Below are 24082 nucleotides of genomic sequence, written 5' to 3'. Positions count from 1 at the left end.
AATTACTGTCACACATAACAAAGGAAACATCCCTGTATAGAGGTGATGAGCTAAGAGGACTTTTAATTTTTAATATTTGGCATCCCTTGATTACCGGAGGTACAGAGCACTGACTGCAGAATTGTTCTTTATGTTCTCAAGGCATGTTAGTAATGCTGCTATTGGACAGGCAACTGTGCACTGCAACACCTGCAAACTTCCCATGGCAACCCATGAGAAACATCTTGGATTCTTCTCACACAGTTCCTACATACCACGCACCAAACAATACCATCCATATCTTCCCATAATTTCTAAATGAACAGGTGCTATTCTGCATGGGAAGCCATCCCCAAACAAGCCTGTATACTGTCCAAGACTTAGATTCCTTTTGAAAGTTCATTTCTTCCACGAGGCATGCAGGAAGCCAACACTGCAGGAATCTGGTTGGATATCCTGCTTGTCATAGAAGGTCTTGAATTAAATGTAAGCTCCTTGTAACAGGGACTTTCTTCTCCCAGATGTAGACAGAACATTTCCTGCACACTCCTAGAGCTGTAAAACAACACATCTCTTTCCTATACGTGACTACAAGTGAACTCCACAAATCTGTCTTTTGGGATGCTGCCTGCTCCCGCAGTTTTGCAGTCACACAAGATCTCATCGCCCTTCTCCACCCTTTCAAGCACATACTGCAAGCACCAAAAAGGCAGCAGTGACCCACAGCATGGCAGCAATTCAGTTAGGTTTGCTGCTGTTAACAACAGTTATCTATTTCCCCCTTTCAAGCTATGACAGTCTGTCAATAAAACAAGGAGTTCAGAAATCTGTTTAAGCCCAGGTCTGTTCGCTGATGTTTTACAGAAAGCCCAGTGCAACCTCTAAAACTGATTTCTGTCATTGCTGTGAGAAGCATAGCATCCTCGTACTTAAAATTCTTTTTGACTTATTCAGCTGCTGGTCTTCAGAGCGCTTTGCACCTGCTTTCCTTACTTAAATTGCAGAGCTCCCAAAGGAGGAGAAAAAATGTCTTGTTTTCAGCCCCAAACAGGACCTCATCTCAGACGTATATTCCATCCTTAACTCTTCCTTGCAAGCTTTTGCACCTGCCTGGGAAAAATTAACTTAATTCTCAGATGGAAACGCATGATTTTTTTCCCTAAGTAATTCTATGAACTTCTTCAGTGCTTGGTAACAGAAACCTCGTTTCTAGGTGCATACAAGGAAGAACTGCTGTGATGAGTGACAGAGCTGCACAGACTTGCTGTCCTCCAGGCATAGGGTTCTCTACAAGGAGAGAACCAGGCTCACACAGGTCGTTTTTGCTGATACTGTTCTAACAGCAGGAATATTACTGCACCTCTTATTATTTATCTCAGGGATCCTAAAGCAAAGCAGCTGAAAAAATAAGTGCAAATACAGGGTTAGAAAAATAGAATAAGGAGAGCATGGCCGCTGTCTTAAGCTGTGGTTTAACTGCTCCCATGACCTCTGCAGTTTCCCTTTGGTGTCTCGCTCTTTGCATCCCAAAGATACTGGGAAAATAGAAAATATTTTATTTTGCTCTGCCACTTTTATCACTAAAATTGGAACATTATTTTAGAAATTGTCTTTTAGAGACAATGATTAATGACGCTAAAGGATGATGCATATGATTTTATATATTTAAGGCTGGCTTCAGTTAAAATTCAAGACTTGTTTAAAGCTAGGTCATGCTTTTTAAAAAAAGGCTTGTTCCCAATTAACAATTGTGCTGTGATTTCCAGGTAATTGGAATAAAAGTTCCACTGAAGGACAGTGAGAGCTATGCTACCAAGGTATGTGTTTTAAAAACATTCCCTGAAACCTCTGAAAATCAGTGGACACGAGAACTCACAAACACACAGCAGTTACACCTGAACGTAACAGTAATATCTGTACCTTCTGAGCCATGCAGCAGATCTGTCAGGAATCCCACTCCAGACTGGAGTGGAATCAGTGCTTCCTCCAGAACAGCCCCAGAACTGGGGGAAAGTTTCATCTTCTCAACACCTAAGGTTATCCAAACTGGGTGAGAGTGGCCTCCAGGACACAGCAGACAGCTCTACATCAATCCCCCTCTCTGCCTCTTCCTATTCACCCAGACATGCTTTTCAGAGGTAAGAAAGACAGGTAAACCACCACTTGCTCCTTGGATTTTCTTTCCTCTGCATGAAATCCTTGTGGTAACATAAGGGTAGGAAGGCACTCAAGCTTTTTCAAGACTAAGAGCTCGCAGATGTGCTTTCCCACTTTGCTGCATGGCCCTGCACAAGAAACACAACTGCTCTCATGCGAGGACCATGCAGCTCAGGTGCACAAGGAAAAAAGCCAAGCTAAACTCAGTTCTGACACGGACACAACTGTGCAGTGAATTGATGGAGGCCATCAACAGCTCTCCGTGGGTTTCAAGCTGTCTGTGGAAACCCTGAAATGGAACACACCTAGAGGAAAACACAGAACTGTTCTCACTACCATCATACTCCTGCAAACAGGGATGCAGACGACTGTTTAACAGCGTATCAGGCTTCTTCCTACAGCCTCACTGCCCAATATGCTTCTGAGCATTGGAGTACTTTGTTGTTGCTGTTCATAAATGAAGGCTGCTATTTGCCATATGGGCTGAGCCAGCAGAGTCCCTTAAAGCCTGAAAAAGGTCCTATTTTCTATGGCACATAAATAAATGCCTTCGAATACTGAAGTCTCCTGGGCTGGGTCAGACTTCTGAGATCTTGACCTCAGAGCAGGAGATTCAGAGATTGCACTTCTTGGCACTACACCACAGCCTGTGCCAGTCAAAGCTTCCCCCTACCTACATTACACACTGATAGCCCTGCATCCATTAATCAAACAAACCAGAATGTGGCTGTTAGTACTATTTGTTTACCTCTCTGAGAGAGGCCTGCAGTTATTTCACTGCTCACTACAGCTCCCCCCTCTGTGTACACACAGCCACCCTTTCTCATTGCACGGCTGCTTTTAGGTTTCCTGCATTCCCACACTGACAGCCAAGTGCTCGCCAGTTAGCATTGCATTAGTTACAAGATACTGTTCGTCCACCATTAGTGCTTCCATTAGTGTGGACAGTTCAAACTGGGCAAAATGCATATCTCATGCATAATTTAATGGACTTCATATAGTGAGTCAAAACCTGTTAGTACAACAGCATGAAAACCAAACCAGTTGTTTGGAGACACATCTCTGGGAGATGCTGAAACCGAGGATTGCTCGATGTGATGAACAGCTGTCCCCATACAGCAAGAAGTGGGATGCTCGTTACCTTTGTCTTAACTCATCCAAGATGTTGCACCAATACCCTGAAAAGCTTTTCTGGACCAAAAAGCCATCCTCTGCCCTCTTCAAAATCTCCTGCTTTTCCTTCAGAGAACCTCTAGTGTCTGAATATCTCCAGGGCCCTTTGCTTTTGATCTGAATGGTTTGTATCTGGCTGAGATAGAACATAAAGCTTGGTGGGGGAGGGCCTTTGGCTTTATGATGTTTTTACTTGTTTGTTTAAAGAAAGAACTCAACTCACACACAGCCAAGTAATCCACAAAAATAAATAAACCAAAACCCCATGCAGAGTTTAACTCCTCTATGAGAGCTATGGTAGCCAATCGACTAAACCAAACAGGGATATTTTTCATTATTTTACTCTAATCAGTGTCTCCATCATTTTTAAGTAAAAATGACTTAACTGAGTTTGACAAAGCAGTATCACATCCTACAGCAGATGCATTCACATTATTCCATATGCAGTCCTCTGTCTGCTGCTGGAGTAGCAGTGTGACCAGCATGCCTCTGGCACTCATTGGATTTTTTGATTGGTTCTTCTGAGTTTCTGCATTTTCACAGTGTTATCAGGTCCTCTTACGCACAGAGAATATTATTGGCTAGCTGTTTCTAACTGTTTCTAACAAGCTCAGGTACCTTTTGTGAAACAAATGGGGAACAGAGTAGTAATTTCTGACCTTTACCTAGGACGATTTATCTGGCCCAATTCTTTTGTTACTTTCCTAAATTAGTAATCCAAAAAAAAGTGGGTTGGTCATTATTAGATCCCCTTTACTGCTAATGGGAAATGATCCAGATGTAGCAAAAGGAAATTACTGATGGACTATGACACAGGTGAAATTTCACCAATTGTCACTGTCTTACCCATTTATCATACCCACTTCTCCATTTCACAGAAGTCCTATAAGTCTCCCTGTGCCCCCTGTGTGAGGCTGCACAGTTAGCATCACCGCACCCTTTCCTCCACATCCCCTCCCACTACTGCTCCAGCTTTACCTTCTGATTCAACAGTCTGCTCACATCAAGTGCTACTTTGCTGATAAGTATTTTTCAGCTGCAACAACCAGCTCACACCACGCTTCTGGTCGGGCTGGAGGTGTGACTGGGAGCAGGGTTCGTATTACACCTGCCCCTGAGCCCTGTTGGCTGTACAGACATCTGCTGGCCATGTATTGCTCCACTGCACTGCCCAGCTCCACGTGCTCCATGCTGGGAATGACCTGTAGTAGGTCAGCAGGGACAGACAGACCAGAAATTTTGGGAGCCTTCACGGATCCCTATCATATGGAGAAATTATTCCAAATGCCACTGGTAAAATGTAGGTGATCCCCAAGAGGCAGCGAGCACTATCCTGGGACAAATCTCACAACACAACTTCAGCACAGAAATATCTCCCTGTGATACTCCCAGTAAGTGCCTGAATATCGTCACACTTGCCCATTCTGAGCCTGGGTGTCCACTGATCTGCTTTTTCTCTCTAAGCAAAGTACTCGTCTTAGCATCTCAGTCATTCCTGTGTTAAATAGGGGCAACAGATTTACCTTCTATGAAAGGCATTTTTAGACCCTAAGGAAAAAGCTTTTAGGTGAGATCTGAGTGTTAGGTAAAGACCTGCCACATAAATTTAAGAAGCAAATAAACATGAGCTGTCATACCTACCAAAAAAAAAAAAAAAAAGAGAGAGAAAATAAGGAAGTTTGATTTCTAAGTTCAAGCTGTGATATAGAATAAAAGATGACCAAATTCCTGACAATGGGAAAAAGAAAAAGACAGTATTTTCAATAGTGAAAATTATGTTAGGAGAATGATAGCTAAAGGAGGTCAAGAGAGAAAAGAAAGCTGTGATCTACTAAGCAAATGGTAGGAACTGGGACATGTAATGTATAAATACACATAATAAATATACTGTGCGTATTCACGTGGCATAGATTTTTTCCCCCTAATTTAAATTGCTTCACAATAAGGCAATATTCTTCCCACCCATCCATGGAGAAGGTTCATAAGGCTAATATGAGTGATCACTTATGAGACCACTGGCCTCAACTTTAAATGAATGTGACTTAGATAATGATTTCTCTTCAGCTTCAAAGTCAAGACTCTTCAAAAAAGCCAGCAGAAACTGTGCAATAGATCTGTTTTGAAGATAGAAAACAAGAATCATTGTTCATGCACTTTTTTTTTTTTTTTGCAGTCTCCCAGCTGCCAGACCCATTCACATGAACAATGTTTGAAGTAAACTACCAGCCCCAGATCAAGTACACTTGATGTCAAAAGTGACTGACTGAGGCAGACAAGTAATGCTTGGTGCCTGAGCTCCAGAGCCACAGAGGGGTTTGAAAAAGATGAACTGGAATGGTGGTGGATGAAAAAAACATGAGCCTTCCTTCCTGAAGCCATCAAATGTCTCTGGAATCCTTGGAATCAATATTTCTTCACAGATGTGTGCAGATGGACAACTGAAACCTGTCCTCGGCAAATGAAAACCCTTGTAGGAAATGCATACTATTCCTTTTCAGGTCTTGGCACTCTTTTGTGAATCTGTATAGAATTTTTTTGTGGATCAAGCAAGTCAACACAAATACAGCCGTAGAAATTGGCCAGAAAGAAGTGCAGGTTAGGAGGAAAGTACTTTGATTATGCAATGGTCGAGGAAACTTTTGTGCACATCTACAGTGAGTTTCAGTGACAGGGAGCAGCAAAATCAAGAATGTTCCTGATACAGGGAAACACCTGAATTTCTACCTGAGTACATTTTAGAGAAGGGAGATCACGGTGAAGGTTCTTTGACTTCAGCCCTGGAAGGGAATCCTGTCCAAGGATGTTAGACATTATAACCAGAAATTACAAGTACTTTGTCTTCTGAGTGACTTATTATGTTCCATGAATGCAGTGAAATGCTCATGTTCTCTGTCCCAGACACTCTAGAGCAGGCTGCTTTATTGAAGTATTCTGGTGTTTTCTTTCTGTGATTTATAACCTTACATATTCCCACAAGTACTGAAAGACACTCAAAATACACAGGCAGTCTTCAGCTTAATAAAAAACAGATACTATTTCAGCTAACTGAATTGCCTGAACAATCTCCATCTTAAGAAAACAATGAAATTGAGGGAACACAAAAGTAACCCCTTGCAACCAGGGGATTAGATGACCATTCTCAAATGATTTTTCAGATATCAGCACAATCTTGCAACAAGCCACCACAACTTAGGCTCAATTAGATAAGTATCACTGAAGCTCTGATTTAAATTCACCTGTGACCCAAGATTGGACCACCAGATAAACATTAAACCAAAGGCACCTCCTCCTCGTGAGGTTCAGAAAAAATAAGATGAAAAAAACAAGAACTAGTGATAGAATGTGTAGGAGCCAAATATGAGCTACAGAAGGAAAAAAAAACATTACCTTAAACGCCACTTACAGTACATGTTGTGAAATACTTTACATGTTTTTTATTGCCAAGAAAATCTACCTCAAAAGAGTATGCTATAAATATTGCTCTTCTTTTTGCAACTACAAATGAAACAGAAAATGGGGAACAAAGAAGTAATATGAGACATTAAAGTGGAAGCAAACTCACGTATAAAGTCTATCTGTAGGTCTTTCAGAGCTGTATTATTCTGAGGATTCCCCCCTCACAGGGAATTTCGTTTTACAGGACCAGAGTATGGTGTACGGCACAACTCTGAGCTTAATGTTAGTAGGAAATTAAGCACCTCTTTGTGAAAAGCTCCTTGAAAAATTACAGTGATTCTCTTCTTACTCAGCTTGACAACAAGCAAAACAAGTTGCTTTTGGATAATTAGTAAATATATTCTAGAAGGGCTTTCCTAAGTTCACGTCACAGGATTTTTAAAGAAAATGAGAACGTTTGTAAGGGAGCACTGCTGGCTGGAACACACAGCCTACACCAGCATGAGCTCACACTCAGCTTTTCTTTTCCTTTCTATTTCCCATCCCCCCAACCCAGATTCTGATAGGCATCCAAATCAAGCAACCATCCTATCTTACTACCTAGGCAATACTGTTTCATCACTGAATGATCTCACCACCTCCAACTTTACCCTCCCAGCTCCCAAGCAGCAAAGGAACATCACGATGCTGTCCCAAAGCTGGGAAATGCAGACAAAAGGGTCGAATTAATTGCCCTCAGTCTGAGATGACAGCTGTGACAGAGCTGAGAAGCGGCGGTTGAACCACTGGAACAAGCTTCCCTGCCTCTAACAGCAATGCAGCAAGGTGCAGAGCATCTTCTCAGGCTCACTGAGCCATCACTTTAACCTGAACTCGAACGCATGAAACTCATAGCTTCTACACAACATGAAAATGCCTCTTTACTACATTATTTTACAGTAGTCTTAGACAGTAAAGCAAAAAAGCACTTCCACTTTTCCATAAGACTCTTAATTAGCTGCAATTTCATATCCAGCACAGAAAACTCCTGATTTCCTTTAGAGTTATACGTGCCCCATTTCATATTTATTCAAATAAAGAAACTTCAATGTCACTGAACTATTTTCTTATATTGTAACAACGGGAATATTCAAATATCTTCTCAGTGCACATGGGTTTACGTTAAGAAATCCCATTAGAATCAACACATAAATCAAGGTAGAATTACATTCCCACGGGACTGATGGTAAATGACAAAAATGGAGAATGTTTAGGATATAAACCTATTCCTGCAGCTCGGCACCATGGGGCACATTTCAAAGCTAACTGTACATGAATTTTCTAATTAAGTTCAGTTCACAGCCCTTCTACTAAAGTCACATGGGGCTTCAAACAAGAAGGAGATCTAACAGCGATATGACTTGAGAGTCCATCGGTTACAGCTATCAGAGCAGGGTGCGCACCAGGGCTCAGCATCTTCCATTCAGAACAACAACTACAATGAAACAATAACTGGGAGCCAAGAAGATTCACTGCCAGAGGATTTTTCTGGCTGCTCTGTTCTCTTGAGCATCTCCCAGTGCTATTAACGGCCTTCACTAAAGAGCTCAGAAGCCACCATTCCTTAAGATTGTCAGAGAGCTGAATTCCCAATGATGTCACTGGCTACAAGCTGTTATTAGCAAAGGATTAAGGATCATCCTCATTTATTCTTCCCCCAGAAACCCTATAGGACTGCTCTATTCCAATGGGGAAGATAGATGCCCTCCCATTCACACCAGCCTCTGAAGCTGGTGGTTTCATGGGTGTCAGTGAAATCACAGCTGCTTCACCCTTGAGCATGGAATAAGACAATCGGCCCCATGAGATGCTCAGCTCATTGCAGGATCAGTTCCGAGCATGATATCCTAGCAAACATTAAAAAGGAACCGTGTTTACAGTAAGCTACGTGCAGCAAAAAAAATGAATACTTTGTTTTTTGAGGATTTTCTACAAGGGTGAATTTTATCTGTGCTCCCTGGGATTCACGCAGACAGTGGATTTACACCCAGAATAAATCTGGCCTTTCTTGCATATACACTTGACAGTGAGGAAAATTGCACAAACTCTAGTAAGTTGCACAGTTTGTCCTAATCTGTTTTATTCTTTCACATACACCTCAATTTGAGGCGAAACGAAATAGATATCAGATGTGACAAGTGTATGGTTTTTTTTCCCTGATATCTGACTGTTCATTTTGCCTTGGAAGGGCTGGAGCACCTTTCAAAAGTTTTAGCCCTCTGTTTCTGAGGAACTTATCCTTGTGGCATGTCTGTCAGTTTTCACAGTGCTCAAGCAAGTCTTTGCAATTTTCACATAATGGCAGTTGTTGACAGGTTGTTAGGGCTGACAGTGAATATGTTTGAAAAACTGTCAAGCTGGTGAAAAAAATTAGAGGGAGAGAGAGGAAGCCTCCTTACATTTGTAACAGCATGTTAAACTGTAAGTGCACTCTCAAAATGCACAGGCCTACATCCAGTCATGTTACTTGCTCTACAATGACAGCATATGTGAATATATGATCCCTAAAAATTAATGTCAGATTGTCACTTTATAGGTCAGTCACATTACTACAAAACTCTGTTTACTTTTATAGAGCTGATTTTACCTTTAATGCTCAATAATAGCTGTTCCAAGCAAAGAAATTGCGGGAAATATGGCACTATTAATGCTAGCTTTTAATTAGCTAAAAGTGGCTGTTCCCAGTGGTACTATGCTGGCCACTGAGAGCCCATTGCAATGAATACAACCTGGCTTCTGTCCAAAAGCCTGTCCCAGCTCCATATAGTGGGGATGGGGAAGCTCTTCTGGCATTCCCCACTTACAGAAGGGGGAAATGACCACCATTTGAATGCCCTTCAGAGGCAGCAGCTTAACCAGTGCTGTCTGTTCTCAGAACCTTGTGTGTCTTCAGAAATGATGCAGGTTGTGAACAACTTCACTTATACTGATCAACTGCACAGTCCTCCAAAATGGTCCCATGAACAAAGCAGGCCAACATGTACAGAATCACCAGTGATGTGACAAAGGGAAATTACTTGGCCTGTTGTTTTAAGACAGATTCTATTCATTCTGGTGATCCTGCAAAGCATGTGGTCAGCACCTGAGGTTAAGGAGGAATTTCTTCTCTTACATCTTTTCATCATGCAGCAACTCATAGAATCAACTCAGAAGGACTGACTTGTCTTTTGATGAACAAGTTTTAACATTGAAGTAATTTCCACTAAGAATGAACTTAGTGGTTCATCATCCAAACTCTCCTTCTCAGAAGGCCCTTCTTAATTTTTATTCAGATGTTAAAGACTTGTTCTTGCAGTCTTCTTACAGCACTGCTTTAGTTGGCATTTTAAGGGGAATTCTGGATCCTGAGTGCCCACAGCGTGTGGCTGGTCTACTTTGTCTAATATTAGAATGGACTAAAATAACTAGGAGAAATAAAGGGCATCATAGCATAATCACAGCCTTGAGATTATTATAAGCATGGTAAGGAACTTTGTACAACATTCACAACCATGCAGATATTCCTCAGAATTTCTCTTGAGCAGGAATTTGATAAAGTAAACTGCACAGAAGAAGCATTCCAAAGACAGAGGTTACATACCCAGCAGAAAAATGAAGATGTTGGAAGGAAGAAGAACTGAACTGAATAAATCGGTGAAAGAACTGAAAAGGCGATGTGGAAAATTCCATGGGTGATATATTTCCCAGAATTACCTGCAGCATCTGAAAGTAAATCCGCTGGGACTTCAAAAGATACAGAAAATATAAAAGAGAAAAGAACATAAAAGGTAACCAGAAGAGAAGAGGAAGATCAAAAATGAATCGGGTAAAAAAGTCAAGATAACATGACTAGGAAATACCAAACTGTGGAGAGGAAGGAAGGTCCATCAGGTTGAGTGTGTGGTGGCATCCAGACTGAGCTTAAAACTTGATGCATAGGAGAAGACTCCTTCCAGCTCCCACTGAAGTCAAGAGAACTCCCATTTATGTGAAGAGAAACAGGATTAGGTCCTAATCCTTCTGCCTCACTATCCAGTAAAGTGAAGATAATAATTGTATTGACAGGTAATTCTGTCTCACAGGAGTATTCTGAGGATTACGTAGCGTCTATACTGCGCTGTGAATTGCTAAGTGCTAAATATGATTATACAGGGATTTCCATCCAAAGATCTCAAAGCACTTTCCAAACATTAATAATTGAAGCTTTATAATACCCTTAGGACTACACATGTAAAGGAGGCAAACAAGATTCGGGGCTCAGCAAAGCGAGCAAGGATTATTAGACTTACTTCATAGTGGATAAAGTGCACCACGGTGAGATTAAGTGACTTGCCCAAAGTCACAGAACAAATCAGTGACACTTCAGAACATGAACCCAAAAGATCAAATTCCTTTACTCTTTGCATAGGAGGAAAGTTGAAGTGCTTTCAGAGGTTCAATCAGCATTTGGAAGGAGATGGATCAGGCCACAGCAGGGAGCTGGAACATCCAGAGAAGACTGAAGAGAGCAAGAGAAGAAAAAGAAAACCATGTATTTGGAGTCTGTCAGGGTTTGTTTATTTTTAGGTATGTGAGCAAGTACCAGCAGTAGAAAAGGCAATGCCTTAATGCTGCATAAAGTGTAATTTATTGACAAAAGGCACAGCCACTGCTAAGAACAACATCAATTCTTTGCCTCACAGATTCAACAAAGAAGACGGGGAACACGTCAGAATTCAGACTAATTTCCCAGGGGAGGAAGAAACAGAGAAGGAAATGAAAATCATGTTAGAAGAAGGACTCAGGAAGCTAGAATGAGTGAAGACTGTAAAGACTTACAGAGCAGACATCTCTCAATTTCTGGATTGGAAGGCCAACTACAGAATCCTTCAAGATTATCTTGAGTGCAGAGAGTTACACAACCTAACCTGACACCAAAAGGACTTGAAACTGAAGATGGCTGTAACAGATCTGGGACATCCCAGCAGATTTGACATACAAAAGTAAAGTACATAAATGCAATCAAAAATAGCTTGTGAGTGCATTTAAGAATTTATTGTTGCACATGAGAACACAAGAAGGATTTTGTCTAGCAAATATGACTGAATATCAAAAATATGACTCTGGAAGTGAATTTACTTTGACTGCATCACAGGATTTGAACAGGTTCAAACAACTCTGTTACAAAGCACTGACGTTCCAGCACGTGAGCAGTGACCTTCATCTGGCAGCCAGCAAGACTTTGTTTGAGGCACTGCAGCAGATGCTGAACATGAATGCGCATTGTCAGGACCAGCATTTGGAGATGAAGTGATTTCTCTCACTGTGCTTGTATGTACAAATCTCTCACAGGCTGCTGAGCTACAGGGGATGTAAACCCAAGCTTGAAAGAAGCAATAAGTGGAGCACACAGTCTGTGGTTATCTTGACACTGCTAATTCTCATTTTCTTTACATCAGTGAAAAGAGAGAGGAATGTTTCCACCTCCTCAGTGCAACACAGAGGAATTATTACAAGTCTGAGATCTATCCATCTGAGCTACTGGACGGCTTAAATGAAATACAGTAAATCTACATAAGCACAGATTGTTTCAGAAGCAAGGAGGAAATAAGAAAAAAATTCATTTCAGTAAATTCAGGAGGAATACAGAAGTGTTACATAGTTATGTATCTACACGGTTGCAAACTAAATCATTAAAAAAATGCTTTAAGTACTTGCTGCAAAAATCACACTGGAATAAAACTAATTTCAAGTACAGCTCAACTTCAGAAGTACTACTGGCTTCACTTAATTTGTTTTCAGATTTTGGAAAAGGAAGAAGTATTTCCTCAGTAATTTCTTCGCAGTGAAATACATTAAATAGTGGAGAGCAGCACCTGAAAAACATCGAGGCTGTCTTTTTACTCTCATTTCAGTCTTGGTTTTGTACCAGATTCTCAGCTTTGCTGCTGCTAAACCTTTCTGTCCTGTGTCGTGCAACATAACACTGGACCTTTAGCTGGAATAGTACTTAAAGGCTACTATGAATAATCCCTCGTTAATGCTGACCAAAAGGATAAAGTACAGAAATCTCATTTTCTCCTCTAATGGAAGTAAGGCAGAGCTGAGCCACAGTGTTTGATACAGACAAGGACCTCATGTCCAGCTGTGTTACAAATGCACAGCAAACATTTTCAGTTAAAAGTGATCTGAAATTTAAACAATTTTGCGTCTTCCTGATTAAAAAACTTCCAGGCTCATTTTGAAAGATTACCTGGGGATCTGCAGAAAACACTGTTAAACTGCCCTGAAAACAGTCTTGCAGGTGTTCGAAGAGCCAAATCAAATTCCCTTTCAGTCAGCACATTCATTTTCAAGAAACTATTGTGAAAAACACTGATGCAAACAGAGTTTACACATGTATAAGAAATTTTTAATCTTAATTTTTGAAGTTTCCACGCTACCAACTAAGTTTCTTGGAGTTTTTGCCACTGACTTCATCAGTAACAGGATCAATACTTTGACAGAAAAATGATAAAGCTAAAACTCAGTTGTTCTGTTTCCTAAATCAAATATAACATCCCCATCATCCGTGTTCCTTTCTGAATACAGCCTACTTGGTAAAAAGCTGATGACCTCTCTTTGACATACAAAAGATGTTCCTCCTTTAAATGAGCTATTGTAATTCAGTTTTGATCAAATCTGACTCTCTGCAATGAAAGAAACACAGCAGATATCAAGCCTCTGCTCCTGCACCTCTGAGATTTGCTAGATTAAGGAATTTTGCCAGCATTATGACCACGGAGTTTTATTCCAAGTCTTTCCTACACCCAGTGGAAATACCATATATTATGCCTTCTTATATGTTAAAAGCACAATGAACAGAACCATCAAAGGAGAATAAATAAGAACGATCTCTAACTTGTCCTGGATTTCTATCTTTGGAGCTAAGTTACACAGCACGTACTTCGGTATTTTAAAGTTATAGATTTTCTGTACTTTGCACAAGATTTCAGAAATGACACCATTTAAGCTGCAGTCCGTACAGTCCTCATGTTGAAAAAAGTTTAAATATTGCTAACATAAACGGAGAATACCTGCCTTTATGTAGGAGTTAGCCAATTTAAAGCAGAAAGAAGTTGGCTCAACTAAATGTAAATATTTGTATTATGAAGTGACCAACAAAAAAAGAGCGCTCACCTTCTTAACCTATCAAGGTTCCTTGATATTTCTGCAGTGCATGTCATGTTTGGCATCACTAACTACTTTATGTCCCAAAAAGAAACACAGGCATTATTTTCAATACACAGATCCCACAGTCTGCTAACCTGAAACAATAATACTAAGACAAGAACTACACAAAACAAGGAGATTTCTTCCATTCCAAAATAAGCACTTTTTTTTCTCGCTATTCATTGCCATTAAAAAGGAACTTGTGACCTAATAAATGTCACAATTGGTTTCATTTAATTAAAATAATAAATATTATAAAGTAATGCAGATTGACATTTATATCTTCATTTACATGAAGCTGGATTTATGGTCAATGCTTTATTTGATGGAGGCCACAAATAATGTCTGTTAAACTGCCACAGGATGGACACAAGATCACATTAATGAAATTAGACAAGGCAAGGCACTGATATATGGAGCCCTCCTGCTAGAAAATAAAGTAAGGCATGTCCAGAGCAGATGTTTTCTTTGGCTGCAGCCTAAGTTTGCTAAATTTTCAGTGGGCAGTTTAATTTCACATACACAAAGGTGTAAAGGGACAGACCTCCCGTGACAATGCCTTTCGAGACATTGTACGGTTAGTGCCTCACATTAGCTCTACTTTTCCTGTCAAACACACTAATGCACAAAGATTTGTAACTGCAAAGGAATGTCTAAGTACTAATTATTACATTTGAGTTAAAAAGGCTGAAATAAGGTTTTCTGTGCTTATTCATGGAAGAAATACCTCATCTCTCTATTTAGCTGATTAAACATACATCCAGACGTTATTTACAGATACATTCGATTTCTACTCATTTTTTTTTTTCTTTCTTCGGTAAAAGAAAGATCAAATATTCCTGAAATATTGGTGTAAGGTTATTAGAGACCAAACAGAAGGGATGAGTAGGAAAAGACACTTCCACGGGAGAGAACTCTCCTCTTACCTCCACAGCTGCATCCACACCAGTTTTTAGCCCATCCTGGAACAAGATGCACTGGCTGACACTTCATTGCTTCTCACTCCAGAGTTTTCCACAAAAGATAACACCACAGTATCTATCCTCACAGTGCCTGCTTAACAAATCAGGGTAGTCCATAGCTCTGCTGCAGTGAATAAATAATCCCAAGTAGCAGAACATTGTGAAAAATGAAACAAACTTGCCTCGTGGGCAAATTATCTAACTGGATGCTGTGTGTGAAGTTCAGATAAACGTTCAGTTACATGGAAAAGCATCTCAAAGTTTGATATTTATCTCTCTGGATTTATTTTCACCTCAGGATCTTCATGTGCCATGTTAATATGATGCCACACAGGTTCGGTGGGGGAAGAAAAATGTAAATCGGGCACTGTCATTTGGGGAAGCAACATAGACAATGAGAGACCTGAAACAATGAAAGGTCATTATCTTTTCTGTTTCTGAACCAGAAAAATGGTTTATTCAAGCTGCATCTGCTAACAAATTGCTTCTTCGGGTCATTTATGCTAAAATTTAAGCATTACAAGCTTGAGGGTCTGGTCTAGGTATTACCTTCATTAATCAATTTATAACAGCTAAAATCCTATTTCTAGCTCTAGAGAGGAATGCAATATAGTCAGCTGAAATTTGGCCTCCTATTCCTTGGGCTCAGGTGAAATGACACTGCAAACATCTCTGGACAATTTATTCAGTAATTTGCCCAGCTTCTTCATCTGCATATCAGAGGATGTGGAGGTGATTTAAGTAACAATTTCACTTGCCCTGTTCCAAAGCCATTTCTGCATTCTGTTTCAAATTCTCTCTTGAATAAAATTAATTTCCTTACACAGACAGATCTATGCCTGAGCCAGAGCTCTGACAGGGCTTGGGGTGGTCCCTGCACGTGTATGGTCTGAGGTTATCAGAGGGCCCAAATTGACCGCATTGCTGTCACTGGTGATCCTAACTCAAAGGTCCATCCTTGGAGCCCACAAGAAGCAGATCTATGACAGTTGCAACCTGCCTGAGGCCTCAATAAGCTCATCCTGAGAAACATGGCAACAAATAGCATTTTATATAGGTATTTCCCTTTTGCCTTCTATCTGCCTTTATCCCCTGGAGAGGCTCAGGAATGCTGTGGGTGCAGAACACGCCTGTTTTTATGGGGAACACGAAGCACAGCAAGGCAGCGGGCGTTGGGCCACGTACTCATCTCTCACACAGCACTGTTAAACCAACCCTTCAGGAAAGGGCCTCACCGCATGAAACGTTTTTATCAGCTCACGCAGATGGGTCATTAAAAATCGAAGGACTGTTGTCAGAAAGCTGAGCATCATTCCTTTACAGATGGTGACTTCCAGAAAAACAACCAACACAATCTGCGTCGGGTTTCCGTACTGGGACCTTAGTCATCCACAAAGCCAAATTACAGTCCTGCTGAATTCAACCCAAGTTTTGTCGTTGTAGTGCCAAGGCCCACCATGCTTCTCCTCAGTCATATCACAGCTCAGACTGCCAGGCAGACAGGGCTCCTCTAAACAGGATGGCCATACAAGCAGCAGTGCTTTCCACGCTCACCATGCAAAAGTTAGGGCAGCATTCCTCCTGTCCGCTTGCCCAGCATGAATAACAAATAGTCAACAAAGTATCTGTAAGAAGTGCACTTGGTCCTTTCGAATATCTCCAGCAAATTTGTTATTTGGCATTGCACACAACTCATTTTTTCCAGCTTGCAAAGGTATTACTAAAAAACACATACATGTTAAACCATAGAAATAATTTTACTCACACCTTATTATCTTTATGTAATATTTAATTATCTCCTCTCCTACTCAGTTGTTTCAGTGACTACTTGCTCAATGAGGTGCCAAGGAGATGAGAAAAACAAAACAAATGAGGCCAGATCGGTGCAATAACACAGTGCTGTTATATGCTGAGGGCTGAGCCTCAGCGGCTGCAAATGGTACAGCTCCTGAGCAGGTCATTGAGCTCTGCTGACTTACACCAGCTGTAGGCTGGAACACAACTGCTGGGAAACAGATTACAGTTCTGTAATCATAAATGTAAACCAGGCAATATTTCAGCTACAAGAAGTAAGGACATTATAGGAGTGCTGAAACTGTATTGATGGAGTGGCATGTGCTCCCATGCACAGAAAGAGGACAAATTTTCAAGCGGCGTAACAGGTCACACTTCCCTTGGAAGAGCTCAAGGCCACCCAGTGTTTGTGCTGCTGCGGTCTAGATTATTTCCTTTGTAACAACTAGTCTCACTTCGCCTGCCCTGCCCCTAATGGCCCAATGCATTTCAGCATCACTCCTCTGTCAGTGTGCTGCCTGACTTCTCGGCAGACTCACTGCCCCACTTCACCTCTGCACACCACACATTGCAAGTGATTGGCTCTGCCAAGTTGGCTGTCTCCATGGCCATGCTCCAAATTGGAGCTGGGAAACAAGGTAGCTCAAGGATAACATGAAGTCATCGGTGAAGACTTAGGGCCCAACCACTCTTTATGAGCTTTTTGCCTAACATAGTAGATGGAGTGAACTGTAGCCATGATTGATGGTAGGAAAGGAGGAGCCTCTGAAATGAGATCTGGTAGAACAGCATTAACATTCAAATGCCAGCAATAAGTTGTCTTATTTCTTTGGGTTAAGTTTGGGCATCAACAGACTCATTTTTTTTAGGCGTCCATCATGTTTTTTTTACCAAGAGCAACCTGATATTTGAAGGGTAACCAATTCCTTCCCAGGTAAGGATTCATCACTGTGGACACTGCCAACATTTGAAGTTTTCTGCATATAAGGAACCAGCAGTAACTTCCAGGACTTCCCATAGCAATTTGGCAGTGGCCAAAAAGTGATTGGTGGCAGAGCTAGAACCAGCACTCCCAGGCTGCTACCTGGATGATGCAAAAACCAAAACCACAGCTCTCATTCAACAGCAGGCATGGATCTCTAGTACTGTGGAAAGTGTTTACTTGAGCATGCTCAGCCACATCACTCCCCTCCTAGCTTACATGGATATTTGACCTGCCTACAGTACTTCTGTCAACGGGAGCAATGGTGGGCACGTAGCATGGTGACTTAGGAGATGCACATGTTCACTGAGAGCAAGGCAAGATATCTCTTTAAGAAAACAGCCACTCACATCCCACACATTACAGTTCTCATTCTTGATAGCACCACTAGAGCTGAAAAACTGATAGGAGACATTGGGGAAAATTAGGACAGGGAAGAAAAAAAAAAAAAAGAAGGAATAGACAGCCTGAAGACTGAGGATACCATTACCATAACTTGACAGACCATTAAAAAAAGGTCAGCATCCACTCTAAATAAATGAACAAATTAACACACTACACCATGTTCAGCTACATATTAAGAAGCATTAATGAGAATGAGAATAGCTTGCAGTTCAGTTTACTTAGCTCTTTAAATAAACATGGGCTATTGGAAATGTTATACAACAACACGAGCACCGTAAGTGTAGCTCCAACTCCTGTCATTCCTGCAGATGAGTTACAAATCTACAAGAACTTGTCTGCTCCATGCTTGCAGCCACCGCTAAACTTAAATTAGTAACTATGTAGGCCTCTTCCAAGGCATATCAGAGACCAGCTGTGCAAGGACCTGTCACCTTCTTGTCAGTGAAAGTTTTCTGTCCAAAGAACTTTCGTCATCTCTCATTCCTCAAGTAGCTGGATGTCACTTGAAGAGACAGCTGAAGTCACTTGCAATGAATGGTCTCAAATCAGAGCTCACTGCCCTTGTCACAGAAAGTCTCACCCCGCAGCTAAAACTGTCACTGATCATGTTTAGATATGTACGCTGAGGTATCAGATTAGAAAAGAGTATGCACGAGATGGGAGTTTAAAAGAGGCCAAGTTGCAAGGAAAATCTTAATAGGGAGAATCGAGGGCTTGAACGGTTAGCCCTTTTCCAAACCCAATTTATATTTCCCATCAAATCCAATAAAAGATATCTAGCTTCTAAAAACGGCATGTTTCCAACCAACATATTCAAGAAGGAGCTAAAACTTTAAGTACTTTGGCCAGAGAGCATGTAGTTTGCTAGGATAATATGGCATCTCTGCAGCAAGTTACTTCATTAAGAGGAAAATACCCAAAAGGCATATCCTGACCTCAAGATTAATGCTCAAAATGGAGGATGCATATTCCATTGGGTTTTGGGGGGACTTTTTAATAGGAAAAATGTATTAAATTGGTATACTCCTCAGAAACTTTTGAGAATATGATCAAATTTCCTCTTTGTTTCTCAACCTCTTGCTCCCATTAGCAGTAGGAGCATTGCCTATTGGTTATAGCAAGAGATGTAGCACTCACCCCACAGTTGCTTTACCATCTCAGCTACTGACTTCCAGGTGACTCCTTTAGATTCCCACTGAGTTCTAGGAAATCCAGCTTAACTGTTGGCAAACCAAGCAGTGTGGGCTTGCCAGAGAGCAGAGGACACGTGTGACCTCCCCACTAAAAATATTGACGTTTGGTTGCAGCCGCTGAAAGAAAGACAAAAAGTAATGGGAACAGCCAGAGGATGCTTATTGTGCTGTGCATCACTTATTTTACGCTTCTATTCTAAGGCAGCACTGCACCAACAGGTCACAGGAGCTAGATCCTGGGAATGCTATGCACATTGGCCTTCTGCAGCCTCCAGTACCCCTCAGGCCCAGCACCAGAGCAGTGCGTGGCTCTGTCTTAAAAGTTTAATTAGCCAATACCTTAATTTTGCAGATAAAAAGGAATGTAATCTTCACTCAAAACCATCATAAGCTTCTTTCCTCTTACTCTTGTTCTATTGGCTTGAAAGTGAAATTTGTTCCAACTACTATTTGTAAAGATTACTTGTTTTGCTTCTGCTTGGAAACATGGCCAGAGAAATTTAACTTCTACTTTTCTATGCCAAAACTGTTTTCAGAAACAAAGCTCAGCAGAGTGAAGTACAATTATTCAGTGCAACTTAAGCCCAGGAAATTGTATTCTTCTGCTTCCAGCTTCCTCAGCCTTCCTTAAAATAATCAATAGGGAGGATTATCTTTCTGAGCCAGCCAGATCGGCACGGGTAAGAGTATATACATATAAAGAGCAAACAATCAAAGTGAACTGCGAAGAACACAACAGGCTGGAGCTAGCTACACCCCTTGTAATCCTTCCCAGTGACTGGGGATGGCCAGTCCCCCATGCCAGCAAGCACCAAGCCACCAATGGCAATCAGCTGTACCCTGATCAGCTGTATGCTGCCATCTCTACACTGGGTTCATGGTGTTGGTTACAGACTGTTGCTGTATCACGCAACTAAATTAAAACCCCATGCAACACCGAGGGGCTACAAATAACTAAATTTGATATTGCTCAAGTGGAGTATCTAAGCACATGGTCAGAGAGCTCTGAACTCTGCCAGGTAGAATCAATGACTCCAAAACAGCAGCTCCTGGATGCACGGTGCTTTTGAAGATGAGGGTACTGCCTTCGAAATCTAAACATAGGCTAAGGATCCTAACTGCAGGCTCCTATTTTTGAAAGTCCTTGGTCTTTAATTTTCATAGCATGGTGAAAAAGAAAACCTTCCTTTTTCTTCCCCACTAGAAAGTATTCTGGGTTCAGAAGTTTATTGGAAACACAGCTGACATCCAAATCAACACAGACTGCAAAAACAACAGGGCTGACAAGACAGAATACTTTTAAAACATCACCCTGATCATTAGAACAGCAGAGCTAAACACTAATATTGTGAGCTTCTGCAGACAAGGACTCTGCTCTAGCTCTTTAAGCAACAGAACCTGGGAAAAGAGACTTTGAAGATAAATAGATGGATTTGCTTTCCAGCAAACAAATACAGGATCAACAAAATTGAACATGATGACTATTCCATAGGCAACAGTGATGCTGCCATGCAGATTTTCAGAAATGTCACTACAGCAAATAAGGCTCTGCTTTGCTCTTGGGAGGAACAGAAAGCAAGAAATTAGAGATTGTAAAGGACACTTGGGGGAAAAAAAAGATGAAAAATAAACTCTGCCCATCATTAAACTCAACTTCCGTTTAGTGAGTCTCAGTGTTGGGGTCTATAACAAAATAATGTATTTCTAAAAATCTACAGCTAAATAAACCATTATTTTAGTTCTATGGGCAAGGGAAATAAAACCTTACAAACAGTAATTCACTCAACTCTAGTAGAGGGGGGTCCTACTTGCAGGAGATGTTTAGGGGTAAAACTAGCCTTGATATACGATGTTTGATACACAAACATTAGAAATAATAATTTGGCAGTTCAATCTTCAGAGCTGAAGACTTGTATTTTAGGTGCTGGGAGCTTCACTATTTACATTATTTCGTTATTGCATTCTTTTTTGGAGCAGTGACTTTGACCTGGCAAACACCTCTTCCTTGCCAAACTATGTATATTTACAACAGAGAATCTGAAAAACATCATTCCACTAATGTCTACACAAGACAGTTTGGCAGTAAAGCATATCTTTATTATCGCGTCACACTCTGTGCAGTTATAGTTAAGTGTCTGAGTTTGTCAGCATTTCCATTATAACCCTGGTCATAAAAATGTGTTTTCAGTGAGACTTACAAGTCAAAGGCCCTGATTCTCCTCTTACTTAAAGTGATATAAATCAGGATTTAGTGCAAACCTGGCATGCGAGAGAAGGGAGAGACTCGAGGCCCTGCAGAAAAGGATGCTTTGCATACACGATGCTCAATTTGCAGACATCTGCTTATAGAAGGATGAAGCCATTTCAGCTCCATTCAGCTCACACATTTGTTGCATAAGCATCTGTATGAGTTCTACACGTAAAAGATCTTTTGGACATTTAAGAGAGATGAATGTGTTGTGTTAACCCTAAGCTTACCTGTCACTAAAACAGTATAATGTTGGTAGGAGTGAGACTGTATGATTAAATTGAACAGGTCAAGTTTGAAAACTGCAGTTTCAATGAAAGGCAAATCTGATTCAGTACAAAGTATGGGACTATAGAGGAATTTCTAGATCTTTGTCCCTCTGCTGCCGAAGATTTCACGAGTCACTTCATGAGAGTTCACTTACCATTTAGATTATCACACAGCCACCAATCTTTAACCAAGGATTCTAGCACTTGCTTACTTTTCACATCAGAGCGTTGTGAAGATTCAATAACATTTCCACGTGTTAAGCATTAGAGAAGTGCTTACCAGCTATAGTGTCTGATTTAATGCTCCCTTTTCTGGAAGGTAGGATAGAGTTACAATTTTCATTCTAAGCTTACCTCACATTGCTCATCTTGGTAGAGGAAAGGTCTCCCCTAGCTACATATCACACAACATATGCTCCAAAACTTTGACTCTCATGCAGAAAAGCAAAGCTTTATGTGACCATAAAGTGCAGACTGGTGAACAAAAGCAATCTCATGTACCTGTGTTTTGTTCACATCCTATCAAAATTCTTTTTTCCCCACATATTTTCCCACTTTTTCTTCCTTGGACATTCTGTCCATCTCCATCCTTCAGAATCACCAAGGTCATCCTGCTGCTTACGACATCACACAGCAGTCACTGAGGGTATCGTGGTGCTGTGACAAATAGCATCGTAGCAGGAGGGGGAAGCCAGTTCAAAAAGAATATTTACACACAAATGTCTTGGCAATCAAGGAGACTGGGAAAGGAAATGCAGAAAAAAAGTCTCTGACAGTTTAATGAGGTTTTGGTAACACGCTGTAGTTTTCCAACTCTGCTCAAGTGTGATCTTCCTTCTTAAAATCTGATTTTCCTTACTTTTATGGACTTAAAAGAACTACATCCATTTTGCTCAGCACAGCAATCTGAAAGTTCACATGTCTGACTTTATTATTTAATGTGTAGGAAGAATTGCATTTCAACGCTTGCTGAAGAAACTGCCTTTTATAAAGACAGTCTACAGAGATATGTTTGGAATTTTAAATCCTAGTGTTTTGCTTTTTCTTTAATCTTTTATTAATGGCTTGTGTTCCCATTACTCCAAACTGAGCATTAGGTTGCTTGGGAAAAGCGCCAATCAAATGAGTACAGCGACTGGAACTTATTTGAAAATAAAGGTGGTTTAGCTGATCAAAATCAGAATTTCTCAGATTTAGGCCTGTGATGGACATCTGGTATTGAGGGGAAAGAATAAGAAAAAGGAGAATCATTCTGACAGCAGAAAAACAGGAGGCAGCGAGAGAGCCTGGGACCAGCTCCCATCTTGCTCAATCTCAAGAGCTTATGACAGAACCAAATGCAAACGCTGTTTACATTGTTGTGACAGAGAAGGGCATAAATTAATTCTTCAGCCTGACCTGAGCACCGCTCCTCCCAGAGTCCCTCCCTGCAGCTCACTCCTGCAAAGGATTTGTGTAATTTGTTTAACTTCCAAAGGATAATGGCTATGATTTGCTAACTTGAAACGAGTCTGTGTAAAAATGAGACCAAGATTTGCTCTGTTGATACTGACAACCAAAGCTCCGTTTTCTGTCCTTCCTCAGTAAACTTAGGCAATCACTTACCACTGGGCTACAATTTTATCCCCCCAAATAGTACTCAGTGTGTCCCTGTTGTTCTAAGAAGAATTAATAAAATATTAACATCCAGCCTTTATCTTTTCTACACCGAAGGACTCGTGGCCTGTTTGCCCAATTGAAAAGAAAGTGATACACATTAATTAAACAAAAATCTAAACTCCACAAATAAATTTTAAAATTTGGAACCGACACGATGTCTCCAATTTTCCTAGCTCATATGTGAGTTAAAGTGAATAAAACCAAAATACATCCGAAGTAGCACTGTAGCACTATTGCAGAGTTGTAATACTCAGTCAAAACTTTCTCTATTACACGCAACCAACAAGTGATTGATTAAACTCTACGAGACAGATACTGACAAAGGTTTGTAACTGTGAGGAATGACATACATACACCATGAGAAAATCAAAACGATTAACTGAAGAGGAGGCATGTTGCAATTAAAAGAAAAGGCCTTTAGTCATCTCAGCAAAATTCTACAGGAGGCTTTTGCAACTTGAAAAGTGACTCTATCCACACAACCAAAATACATTTCTAATAAAACGTTATGAAAAGCAGATACGCTCAAAACCAATTTTTTTCACTGGGTAGTAGGATATGCTCTCCGTTCAGCATGTTTTTTATACCCACCCAGCAAACCAACTCCTTTTTCAGTAGTTAAAAAATGATGCGCAAAAGCGCCGCAATCACATGGC

The sequence above is a fragment of the Cyrtonyx montezumae genome, unplaced genomic scaffold, assembly GCF_038088225.1.
Source record: "Cyrtonyx montezumae isolate F1298 unplaced genomic scaffold, pur_monq_1.0 scaffold_17, whole genome shotgun sequence".
Taxonomy (NCBI): domain Eukaryota; kingdom Metazoa; phylum Chordata; class Aves; order Galliformes; family Odontophoridae; genus Cyrtonyx; species Cyrtonyx montezumae.
This window is presented reverse-complemented; position numbering follows the sequence as displayed.